Consider the following 13,944-nt stretch of genomic DNA (forward strand, 5'->3'; position numbering starts at 1 on the left):
TTATATATATATACTTTCTGCCGTCCAGCACCACGCTACAGAGAGTTTAGGTGAGTAAGTTGAGTTTATTATCATCTGTACACTATGTAAATTAGGTACCGTAAGTCTAATACAGCACTAATTTTATACATTTCTTGTGAAAGAAACAATTCTTATTCAATGGCCATTATTTATATTAATGATGTCTCCAAAGTTCAACAAAGTTTTCGCAGAAAAATAACTTATCAGAAATCGCGGCCGCCGTTTGGTACGCTGCTCCACGACGAAAACAAGCTTAAGCAATGGCGACGTTGAACGGTGCACACTCGGTAAGTAATCCTACAATTTTTTGTTTATAGCATAGTTTATACGGATTATTCCCAAAAAAATATACATATTTTGGAAATGTTGAGTCGAATTAGTCTAGGAATTGATTAATTTTATGGAAGAAAACCTTTCAAACAGCCGTAGTCCGTAAAGTGCATACATGCCAGGCTGTGATTGGCAAGGACTCATACAAAATGGATTCATAAAGAACGGAACACATCTACTGTGTTATAGGGGGGGGTCGACTGTATATGCATAAGTACAAGTGTGACACACATCATTAGTACTCCATATAAATATGTAAGAATCTATTTGAAATGTTTATGTATTCTTTAAAGAACTAGATAACTTTGCGCTACAATTTAATTTCACATTCAACCAATGTCAGAATCTTACAATTAAAACTTCAGTTGGTCAAAAAATTGACTTGATTCATCAAAAGTTTTGTTAAATCAAAAATTATATGAACAATTTTCATTTGTCTCTTGATTATTCTATTCAAATGTTATTTTGATGTTTTTACAGTTGATATTTACCAAGAAATATTAGTGATTTAGTTTTTTAATTAAACAAGTTAAGAAATTTCATTTAATAGACATATCTGATTTGCAATCATCCAAATACAGTAGAACCTCGATTATCCGGATTTTCGATTATCTGGATTGTTCAAAATAAACAAAAATTTTATGAATTTGCTGATTTGCACTTACTGAATTAAGATACTGTTTATGTACGTGATAGAATGCATAACTTTTTTTGTTTCAACAACGTCTCACCCACAGCACAGTGGTTGTAAACTCTTAAATATATTTTGCGTCATAATAAAAATATAACTTGACATATGTATTTATAAATAATTTATATTCAAATTACATCATTTCTATGATCAAGGGCGGTGTATGGGCAATGTGGGCCACCACCTATACCTCGCGGTTTATGCANGTAATAAAAATATAACTTGACATACGTATTTATAAATAATTTATATTCAAATTACATCATTTCTATGACCAAGGGAGGCGTATGGGCAGCATATGGGCAATGTGGGCCACCACCTATGCCTTGCGGTCCGAAGGGCCTTGCGCCTCAAAGGTTTATACATTACTTAAAATCCGCAAACGCAACAAAAAAGTTTTACTTGTCATAAAACGATAATTTGTCAAATTTTTATTCATAAAAATGCAGTTTTCAACTGCTTTTTATTTTATAAAATCCTTCTTCTTGCACCACCAGATGGCCTTTTAAACAATAGGTAGTTTGTTAGCGCTGGTCAGTAGAAGTCCAAATTCAATATGAACGTTTGTTTCTTGAAAATTTGATCACGATTTAAATACAGTATTTATTTTTAATATTACTGATATGTCATCGAAAAGAAAACATGTTGTATTATCATTAAAAGACAAATTAAAGTATTTATTTCGATTATCTGAATTTTTCCTTATCCGGACTACCTTCATCCCCAATTAGTCCGGATAATCGAAGTTCTACTGTATATACAAACAGGACTTCTGTCTCTTTACTATAAGCTTTTTCATCCTTCTTATTCTTTCAAAAGAATGAAATCACAAAAATTAATTGTCATTCTTTTGTTTTACATGACAAATCCTAGACCAATACTGCTGATGTGTTTCAGAATGGAAATCATTACATTTATTTTAGCTCTCCCCTACTAAAAAAAAACCTAGTGGTTCACATAAAACTAAGCATTTTTGATTTTTTAATACCAAAAAACTGACATTAGCTAAAGCCAAACAATCTACCAGATTATCAAGATACTTTAATAATTAAATATTTAATTATTAAAAAGTAGCCTTATAATAGCCTATTCAAATTAAATGAAATACCAGTATTTCAATTTCTTAAAAATAAAATTGAAATTATAACCTCTGTTTTATTGCAGACTTATATACATTAAGTATTTCTCAAATACCAGAGTACTTCACACTTTAGCAAACATCCATTTTCAGGTGTGTATACATATATTCTGTACATCTTCACACTTGAAAGTTTCCATAATCTTGAATATATATTGTTCTAATTCAAATGCCCTGATTCAAAGACTATTCTGTTGTTGTTTGTCCTCTATTGAACAAAAATGTTTTTCCAAACAACATGAATTATATTTGTATTGTTTTGATTTAATGATGTATCTAATCATTCATATTTCTTATTCATACTTCCAATCATTAGACAGCTTTCAGTCCTTAATGTTGATCATATTGAGCCATATGAACAACAAGCATATCTTATTCTTGTAAAATTTAAAGGAAATCCTTTTAGCCATATGAATAAAAATAGAAGCAAAACTTTATACTTTATGAGCATGAAGCAAATGCTTTTGAATGAAGGTTTTGCTTAAATAATAATTTTTCCATATGAATAAAAGTAAGCATTTATTTTGAATTATAAGCATATCCTTCAAAACAGATTTATCTAGTTAGACATAGACTCAACTGCAAGAAGTGTGGTTTGTTTTTGCTTTTATCTAGGTTTATTTTCTGTTAATATTTAACCATGGCTGAAGTAGTTAAATGATAAATAAACAAGCTGTTAAGGAGGATTGTTCCCTCCTCCAAAGTTTATAATATTTAACCTCCTTTAGAGGTTAAATGTTATAAACTTTGTTCCTCTCCACAAGTCTGTGATTTCAAGATGTTATTTAAGTTTGAAGAATAAAGGGTTGAATGGTTGGTGCACAATTTTTTAGGAGTGACGACTGAATCATACAGTGGTGTACTAACTTCTTTACAAAAAAATGAAAATATGTTTAAGATATTTAGCTGATCCTGCATTCGAAAAAGGCACAGGAGAACTTGTTGCAGAGAAGTCAACAGTGTCACGAACTGTGAGCAATGTTGTGGAGAAAATACTTCAGGCTGATTGTTGAATAAAATTTCCTACAACAGATCATTCTGTCTTGGAAGCAAAACAGCTATGACAAAATAAATACTACTTTCCAACTGCACTCACATAGGAATAAAAAAACCTAGACTTCATGGAGATGAGTACATTAATTGAAAAGGAAAACTTACATTAAACAAACAAGCTACTTATGATGCAAGATGCATGTTCACTAGCATTGAAATTAGTTGGATATCTACACTAATTAACAAAGGCCAACACATACAATTAATATGAATTGAATACAGCTAATAAAATAGAACATAGGGACGAGATTAAATGTGTCATTATCTGCATGTCAAGAATCTTTTACTCTTTTACCAGAAGCATTTGCTCAGAGGTAAAAGGTAACATTATTGATACCAAACAGAGGAAATGCTTTTGCTTCTATCTTTTGCTTGAAGTATTTACTTTATCTTATGCTTATTAGCATTTCCTTCATTTTTATTCATATAGGCCAAAGGTCAGCAACCTTTTGAGTCGGAAGAGCCAAAATTACAATTTACAAAATTTCAAAGTTTTTAGAGCTACAAAATTTTTTCTTGCCAACAATAAATAGTACTCGCATACAAAAAGTTTTTTGATAAAAAAAACTAATCTATTTATTCATAAGAAAAAATATCTATTTATTCATATATAAGTAGTGTTTTTCACAACAAATTAGATAATAGAAACATCCGACGACGGCATCATTCGAGAGCTTCCGACGGACTGACGACAGTGACGACGCGTGTCACGGGGGAGGGGTGCCGTGAAAAGCGAGTACAGGTAGCTGAGAGATAGAATCAGTGCCTAATCCTCGTTAATCGATTCAGAATGATTTTTAATTTTTTTTTGATAAAATAAATAATATTTGCATATGGAACTAAAGAGCCGCAGCTTCACATCCAAAGAGCCACAAGCCACATGCGGCTCGCGAGCCGCAGGTTGCCGACCCCTGGTATAGGCCATTATTTTTCAGACTTTCATATATTTATTCTTTTTGACAATCAATACTTCCTCTCTAATTTCCATTGTATCTTTACTTCTTTTCTCCATTCTTCTCAACTAACAAGTAAGTGCAATATAATTTTTCTGCTGTTCCTTAATATCCTTTTATGTTCTTATATTCTAGTGATTACAGATAAACTTATAGCTCCAACATATAACTTCTACCCTCTCTTAAATGTGATATCATATACACCTGCTTATTATTTTCTGTTTTAATTCACTTCATCAATCCTTATATCTGAAAATATTCTGTATTTTGCTTGAAGAGGAACAGAAAATGTGGCAAGACTGAAAATTCTTTACTTGTCAGAACCTGTAATATTGGGAATAATTGTGCTTATGCTGTCTTAATTTTTAACCATGCCCGGTAGCTTTATGCATAAGTACAAGTGTGACACACATCATTAGTACTCCATATAAATATGTAAGAATCTATTTGAAATGTTTATGTATTCTTTAAAGAACTAGATAACTTNTCTTAACGATCCAAAACGAACCAAAACTAACGTTTTCGAACCCTTATAACGGTTCTTCTTCAGGTTTTTTCGAATCTCCGATGGAAAATGCAGCTTGTAAAAACTTTAAATTCGAAATATGTAAGTTCGAATGCACGTTTTCCGTTTCCGTTGTTGTATGTCATGCGCAGTCGACTCCAAAATGAGCTATCATAAATTACTATTCATAAACGCTAGCCACACCGTTGATAACATAATCTCTTCTTTATAATTGATGCATTGATTATCCTTAAGGTTAGCTAAGTATATGCTGGCTGCCTCTAGCCATCTGATATAGTGTACGTGCCGTGTGGTGAGGATAATTCTTGCTTTCTTAAACACGGGGTCTCTATCTAGGAACACGACGGCCCTAGCAGTATATGCTTCCGATCCAGATATAGACCCCGAATTTAAGAAAGCAAGAATTATCCGCACCGCACGGCACGTACACCATATCAGATGGCTAGAGGCGGCCAGCATATACTTAGCTAACCTTAAGGATAATCAATGCATCAATTATAAAGAAGAGATTACGTTATCAACAGCGTGGCTAGCGTTTATGAATAGTAATTTATGATAGCCCGTTTGGAGTCGACTGCGCATGACATACAACGACGGAAACGGGAAACGTGCATTCGAACTTACATATTTCGAATTTAAAGTTTTNGCTAACCTTAAGGATAATCAATGCATCAATTATAAAGAAGAGATTACGTTATCAACAGCGTGGCTAGCGTTTATGAATAGTAATTTATGATAGCTCATTTTGGAGTCGACTGCGCATGACATACAACGACGGAAACGGGAAACGTGCATTCGAACTTACATATTTTGAATTTAAAGTTTTTACGAGCTGCATTTTCCATCGGAGATTCGAAAAAACCTGAAGAAGAACCGTTATAAGGGTTCGAAAACGTTAGTTTTGGTTCGTTTTGGATCGTTAAGAGTTAGTAGACGCACCGGTAACAGGTTAGAAAGAAATAATTATATAGTTACTATGGTTAATTATAAAAACAATTACCTATCAACACAGTTAACTAACCCACTTATACAGTATAAAACAGACAGATATGACAGCTAGGCAAACAAGATTTAATTCCTTGTTACCAGAAACAAGAAATAAATTCTGTTTGATCATTTTCATAAACCATAGATTTTTCAGAAAAACTAATAAGAACAATCTATCAGTTTATCATTTTACTAATTGAAATCCATCATAAATTAAATGATAAATCTAATAAAAGTAAACTAAAAAATAATGGAAACTGATAATATTTTAAGATATTTTCCTAGTGATCCTTACAGTTAATCTTTCTCACAATTTATCATTTACTTATTTGTCATGATTTATTTGTTAATTTTTTTTTCTGTAACCAATATTATATTAATAATCTTAATTTCAGCAAAGTTACAAATATTTAAGTTTATGCAAACTATATTTAAAAATTCTTTAATCTCTCTTCATTATCATATATCTGAATGATGATAAAGCAGCATTAAACAAGAGATTTTATATATATATATAAATACATACATACATAATGAGAATATGAGAATAGAATGAAATAAACTAAATTTGTTACAAGAACAGAATGATCTGAAGAATCCAAACAAATTTCCTAACAAATATAAATTATCTTGCATAATTAAATTTTCAATCTTTTTGACAAATTCAAGACATAATTTTGTAACATTTAAATTGGCAATATTGTCAGTTTCAGATAAAATCCAAGAAGTAACAAAATTTTCTATTAGAATATGTTTAGCATTTGAATTAAGAAAGGGTAAAGCAAAGTGGTGCAAGGACATAGCTCTAACAAAAATGTGGAAAAGTGAAAAAAAAAATAGAATATATTGGGAATTTGATTTTATTCATAAATGAACAAAGCAATCTTCATTGGCATGCAAGGTTTCGTTAATTTTGCATAACTAAAGAAGTGGTGTCCAGTCATCGTATCAATCGAAGAGAGTTGCCGATTGAAAACAGACACGTAGTAACTTAGTTTCTCGACATAACAGAATGGAGGGCAGTCAAACCGATCAAGAACATTTTTAACCCATTGTACACCAATGGAATCTCCCTGAAATAAGTCAAGCAGGTGCTACTGTAAGAAAAATATAAACCATGTCAAATGCAAAATACTAAGAATTTTACTATAAAATTTTTTGCCCAATGACTTACTTAAAAAACTTTTAAATAGAAATTTACATAAGTTTTAATTCATATTTTGTTGAAAATGATTAATAATTATCAAAATAATCTGAAATATTTAAGTAATTAAAAAGATGTAAATCAAAGCTGAGGTTTATCAAATGAAGAGCTCCATAAAATGGAATGTGATTTTAATATTTACATTAATTTTCTTTAATTAAAGAGCATGCATAAAGTTAATTGATTACATACCACTTTCATCATTTGGCAAATTGGAAGGGATAGGAATTGAAGAAGCATCTCCTATAAAATCTTCTTCCATGATAACTTTACCAGACATTATATATTCATTTAATAATAGTACAATAACTGGTTATAAAGACAGTGACTAGCGCTAGTAGTTTATGTTAAATTCATATTTAACCTCACACTCAGCTCGTGGCCTATCGGAGTTAGCAATGTTGCCAGCTTAAATTATTATTACAGTATTATCGTTGCTTACAAGATAAGAGCGGCTATCGCATTTCGGGAACGAGCAGGGAGACAAAACGGTTTCTCGCGGTGGCCGGCAGGGGCGCTACTATACCCCGAAGCCTGAACGTTGCAACGGATAGAAAAAGTTCCCTAGTGCTTCGTATTAGGATTTCTCAAACGGGATCCCGGGATTCCGGTTGTTTTTTTAACCCGGGAAATCCCGAAAATTTCTTAAAAATTCACTTTTTTCTTATTTTGTGTTAAGGTTGAGGAAATTTTGCAAATACAAAGTATAATTAACTCATAAACTGTCAGAATACATTTGTATTTATTAATTTTAAACCTACTTATTAGTTTTTTTAAATTTTTGCTAGTTATGGCATGTTACAAACGGTCAATAATCAATAAGTGGCTTATTTGTGGCAAGACTCTGAAAATTCTTTACTTGTCAGAACCTGTAACATCTGTCTTAATTTTTAACCATGCCCGGTAGCTTCAATAACTGCATAACGCCAGGTTGTGCAAATTGGGCAATGATACAAACGAGTATGAAGTCTGCAAGTATGAAGTTTTCTTCATAAACCTGATTATTAAAGACAAACGAACTGACGAATTATTGGGCTATAAGCATAATGTTTCTATTTTATTAAAGCAGCCAAGGTAGACAAATCAAGAATAATAGAGAGCAAAAAAAGTACAGTAAAACCACGCTTAACACTGCCTCGCTTAACGCTGATTCGATATAACGCCATCTGCTCGAAGCCTAAAAAAAAGCTCAAAATTTACGCTGATTTAAATTATCGCGGCATTTATTGATTCGTACATAATACGATTATTTACGAACCAATCAGAAAAAGGTGGAAAAAAGGCGTACTTTCTTTAAATCTATGTTTGTTTGATGCAATTTTGGAAAAAATATAACATCATGGATGCCATGGACAATATCGGCTTCGCTTGGCAAGAATTAACTGATAAATGCACGAACAAAGTGTGGAAGAAGTTATGATTCAAGATATCCAAAAATTCTCAACGAACTTCTGTATCGTTAGGTTCATCAAACTCAACCTAATCGATACAGCAGGGCTAGGAGATGTAGACGAACAGGATATTGAGGAGTTACCGCAAGTATTTGGTGACAGTCATATCAACGACGACCTTCAAGAACTGGCAGAACAAGGAATCTATGTAGAACTGGAAAATAATGATTCTGAAAACGAAGAACCCAAAAAATTTCTCTACAGATTTCCTTAGTAAAAGTATGGTAATGATAACCGAAATCGTTGATCAAATTGTAGCGAATGATCTAGATTTTGAAAGGAGTGCAAAAGCAAAACGAGGCGCTTTGGATGCGATCTTCTGCTACCGAAATTTGATTAAGGAAAGATTAAAACGACAAATGAAACTTTCCGACTTTATTGCAAAAAGAAAAAAAAAGTATTTCAGAAAAGTCAGGACTTTCGTCAGAAAAAAATGAACTATTAATATAAAAAACAATGAACTAATTAATATATTATTATACATTTCTGTGCGCATATGTTTGTTATTTAACATATATTATTATACAAATTAATATAAAAATAACTTAAAATTAAAGTAAATTTTTTTTTTATTTTCGGTCGCGTGTTCCCCTATCCCTATTTACTCTATGTTAAAATGACCTCGTTTAACGCTGTTTTGTTTAGCGCTTTGTCGTCTAGGAACGCATCCCCCACGTTAAGCGGGGTCTTACTATACTACACTAGAAATCTTCCAGGCTACAAGCGAAAAAACACATGACGTGTTTAAGGCATTTCAGAGAAGACAGAATTCCACTCACATCAATTGAATCGGAAAGGGCATTCTCGGAACAGGACTTTTCATTACTAAAATAAGAATCAAATTGAGTAATCGGAGTATTGACTATCTTTGCTTTTTAAAATCTTATTATAAAAATTTACAATAATATTTTGTATTATGTTTTATTTAAATAACGAAAATTACCTTCTAACTTAGAAGTTTGATTGAAGTTCATTTTTTTTAATTTTCAAGTCAATTCAGAGCAGGTTTCTTTTGTTGTTGATGTTGTATGCAGTTTCCAGCAAACTTTAATAAATTTTTTTTCTATTTGTGAAAATTTCTACGTAATTCAAAGGTAATTTTTAATACAGTGAAAACTGCTTAGGCGACCACCTGCATTTGAAGGGCACCTGTCAAAACGGGCAAAAATTTCTGGCACGGAATAGTTTATCCATAGAGTCTTCGAATAAATTACCTGTATTAAACGACCACCTGTGTAACGCGACCGCGGGCATCGATTTTTGGTCCGAAACAACATACAACACCTGTAATAAGCGACCACTTTCGCGAATGTATCTGGTCTAAACTATTGTAAGAACCCATCTCAACAACGTTTCCACCTCCTAATATAATGAATTAGTCTAAACTCTCGTTCGAACCCATCCCGGGCACTTCTCCCACCCTCGAAATTAGGTGCAGGTGTTAATAAATTAGTCTAGCAACAAAGGAAATTCATTTCAGTTTGTTGGAAAATGTCCGAAATGCAAAGTGCTGTCGTTAGAAGATCGTATTAAAGTTATCACAACAGCAATTAGCGGCGAAGTTTAACTGTGGGAAAACAAAATTTATTTTACCCTAGACCTACAGTATTTTCCTTGGGGGTGTAAAATATTGTACACGATACAATTAATCGGCTGATCTCATCGTTTGATAAAATCTATTTTTATTTATTTATTTTGAAGCTCATATACAGTACACGTGCGATAAATAGTTTCTGTATCAACCTACCTTATTTCCACGATATTTTTAGAAAAATAATATCCAAGTAATTTTCGCAGGCAAAATATTCAAAAAACAATAAACGCATTAATGCAAAAATCAGTTTTACTTCCTTTTTCGATTCCGCGATTGTAATGAAATCGTATACTGTAATGAGAAAAAATAATAAAATCGTTTTATTTTTAATTAATAATTTTTCTTATCGTACTTAATTAATTAAGAAAATATTTAAAAAATACAGTATTTTTAAAGTTGAAATAAGATTAAACTAACGAAAATCAAAAGCAAAGTGATGGAGAGATAGGAAGCGCTTGTATATTGATGACATAATACACGTAACTGTGGAGCGAACGAAAAGAACCGAGTCGAATTAATTAAGACGGAAAAAAGAAAGTGTGCGTTATAATCGAGAAAATGCGAGTATTGTATTAATCTTTAAAATATTGGTGTTAAATTTGCCTTATAATATCATGACGACTCCTGTAAATCGGGTTATCCGATAAGAATAAAATACAATACCCTATCGTTGAAAAAATTCGCTTATTTTTGCTCACCTCGAGTTTTGCTTAGTAGAAATGGCTAAAAAGTGCGCAAAATACGTGCGGAAATACGGTATTACATCACCACCTGTATTGGACGATCACCTGTCTAAAAGACCACTTTTTGAAGAAACCGTGGGTGGTCGCCATAGACAGGTTTTACTGTATATATCTTACACAGCATTATTAATATGATTTTGGAAGTTGCAGAACGTATTAAATTACTTTAAAAAACGAAAAATATTTATATCATTTGATTTCAAGATATTTTGTTTATCTTAAAAATAATTAATTCTATCCCGGGATCCCGGGAAGCAGTTCACTTTTGTCCCTGAATCTCAGACAAGCAAAAGACAGGGAAATGAGAAACCCTACTTCGTATATATTGTTGCTTACGAGTAACGCTCGTATATGTTTAATCTGATTTATACGAGAGAAAATGTGCAACAGGATTACGTACTAAATGCATAAATTCTGTTGAGCTAGGTAAAATTATGCAGTCCGGACATGGGAATGCCGTCCGTGCCGGGGGTGGAGTTTCTAGTCTTTTGGATGGCCACATTCAACTACTGATTCGAGAAGGGAGAATTGTAGTCGGTCAGGCCGGTCGACGCATTAGCGTTAGGAGGAAGGCGGATGTCTAACTTTTAAGATGATTTCAGTAGAATGCGGAATAAAGTGATGTGCAAATGCTTCTGCTTGGTTGTATAGGTCCGTTATTACATCGCCGTTGGTTTTGAGAATGAAGTGGTCCGGCGGAGTGGAGGCGGTCATGCGTAGCTGGTGGATGATTTTCCAGACGTTGATTTTATAATGAAGAGTGCTGGCCATATGTTTCCAGTAATCGCGCTTGCTATCTAAAATGGTCTGTTGTAGCGCAGATTTGGCGTGTTTGTAAGCCATCCAGTTCGTTGCGTTAATGTTTTTTGTAAATTTATAGTACAGTACATGTGTCGCTTGCGAGCCAGTTTTTTCCTGCATTCGCTGGTTCACCAAGGCGGAGCGGGGTGATTACTGTGGGGAACAAACTCGATGCTGGTCGCTGATCGAGTTTGGTACTGGTTAACAAGATTCTCGTACGTCCAGTTGTTGCCATCAGGCCAATTATGATTGTTTTGGGAATATGCAGGATTCATGGCGATAGTGAATGACGATTTTGGGAGGAACGACGACCTTTAATTGTGGGGAAGTCGATGGAGATCATACGGTGCCTACTATCATGACTGAAGAATAGAGTCCAATAGGCATGTGTAGCGACCGAGGTAGATACGAGGGTCATATCGATTGTCGTGTTATGGTTGTTGAGGTTGTAATGAGTGCTTTGACCGTTATTGAGGGAAACTAGATCGGAGCAGGTAATCAGATGGACAATTCTGCGACCTCTGAAGTCATTGCTGATGTTGCCCCACGTATCATGTTGCGCGTTAAAGTCGCCACAGATGATAGAAGGGACGAGGGGGGAGAGAGAGTAAATAGGTTGTCGAGATGAGAGTTTAAGTTGCAGGCAGTAGTCTGGGGAGGGAAATAGGCGTTTATGAGCCGGACGGAAAGGGAGTGTAGATGGTTAAGATGATCCACTCGGGGTCATCGGGGAGATGGCACTATTTAATATTACCGAGGGTTCAGGTAGGTATTTATGGACGTAGGTGATGAGACCGTCACCTTTATTAAGGTGCTGTATGTGTGGTAAGCGTTTTAACCTGGTAAATCTAGTGTATGAGTTGGTTGTAACCATGATTCCTGGATAGTGATGATATCGTAATTTTTCCAAGTGCCCTGAGTTTTAATTTGTGTGATTTTGTTAGTAAGGCTGGTAGCATTCTACTGGAGCAGTTTCATGAACGCTTAGTCGGGTTTTTGGACGGTGGTGGATAGGTCGACGTTGTGATAAAGAGGGGAGGGAGGAGGTTGAGGCGTTTCGTTCAGATTCATGTTTGGTGGGTTTTGTTTTGGGTTTTTTAGCTTTGGTTGTGGTCATTTCGTCTTTTAGAACATGCGAGGTCTCTCTTGTACGAAGTTTTGTGAAATATGCAGCTTCCTCTGCGCTGGGAGTGATTTGTGATTGTTGGTTGAGGAAGGTTGTTGACGGTGGGTAGTCTATGGCGGTCGTATTAGGAGTATCTTTAGAGTCGGTGATTGGGTTGAGGCATTAGACGCACGGAGGCTATGGAGAAAGTGGTCTGAAGGGTTTTCTGGCTGGAGTTGGATCGTAGGCGAGCAAGAAGACCGTTTCGTAACGTCTTCAAGTATCTATACCATGTGGTTGAGGATGAGGTTTTGTTTGGTTATTGAGTTATTTCTTTTTATTAAGTGATTTTAGTTACATGTTCTGGTAAATATCTTAGTACAGAGTGTCATAATGATTTTCGATTAGGTGTTTTGTTGGAAAGAGTGTATTAATTAATTTCTGCCATGTAGACATCCTTGATGTTCTGACAAAGAAATAGAAGTCTTGTATCATATATATGATGCTTATTGCATTCAAATCAGCTATCAACCTATGCTGATATGTTTAACCTTCGACTATCTTTGTGTGATCAACTTTTCCTCCTGTTATCAATATTTATTTGTGTGACCAACCTTATTATGGGACCAACTTTTGTGTAATCAACTACACACTTCATCATGATCTTCTTGTTTAGCCGAAACTATGGGATCAACCTCTTAACTATGAACTATAACGCTCAAGAATTTCAACCTACTGACATTCTTTCTTACGAACTTTGATGGTTAAAATCGACAATTGTAATATCTGCGATTACGGCCTTCTCCGAAATTGGCTCCATCTGTGATATCAACCTACTTCAATAAGAGATGGAAATCAACTGAACTACGTGCATCTGGTGCTTTTATAGACTGAATAAGTATTTCAACCTACCTCTCACTGATAGTTGAAATGGACTGATGCATTTAGCTATTATATAACTGGATTGTTGTATGTTAGATCTTTCTATATAATACGTCTCTGTAATCCAAAAAATAGCATTTAGCTATATCTGTCTAATGATAGATATGAGCTCATTGAAACTATGTGTACTGAATTCTGAGCATCTTATTTTCCTTAACTTCATTTTATTATTTTACATTGTGTTACTTTTTAATTTTAAGTTTGTTTAGTATCATAAATTATTAGATTATAAATATTTGTTAATAATAGTCAATAAATATCTTCACGTGAAATACATAGACTATATTTTATTGTAAATAATATATATTTATTTTGTTATATGCAATACATACTTATGTGATACATACAGCGTTTAACTATTCTTACATGTTATTGTTAATTATAACATTTACCTTGTTATTTTAG

The 13,944-nt window shown here is 33.6% G+C and overlaps 1 protein-coding gene across 1 annotated transcript in view; it reads right to left on the reverse strand.

Moving 5' to 3' along the window:
• LOC111633870 (solute carrier family 25 member 46-like) overlaps nt 1–7,377 on the reverse strand; it is a 32,839-nt gene extending 25,462 nt beyond the window's left edge. Inside the window, exon 1 of the mRNA XM_023378505.1 lies at nt 7,096–7,377. The gene's annotated coding sequence lies outside the window, so the exon portion shown is untranslated. The remainder of the gene's footprint in view (nt 1–7,095) is intronic.
• Nucleotides 7,378–13,944: the final 6,567 nt, after the last annotated feature.

This window comes from Centruroides sculpturatus, unplaced genomic scaffold (genome assembly GCF_000671375.1).
Source record: "Centruroides sculpturatus isolate CEXI.00-Female unplaced genomic scaffold, Cexi_2.0 scaffold804, whole genome shotgun sequence".
NCBI lineage: Eukaryota > Metazoa > Arthropoda > Arachnida > Scorpiones > Buthidae > Centruroides > Centruroides sculpturatus.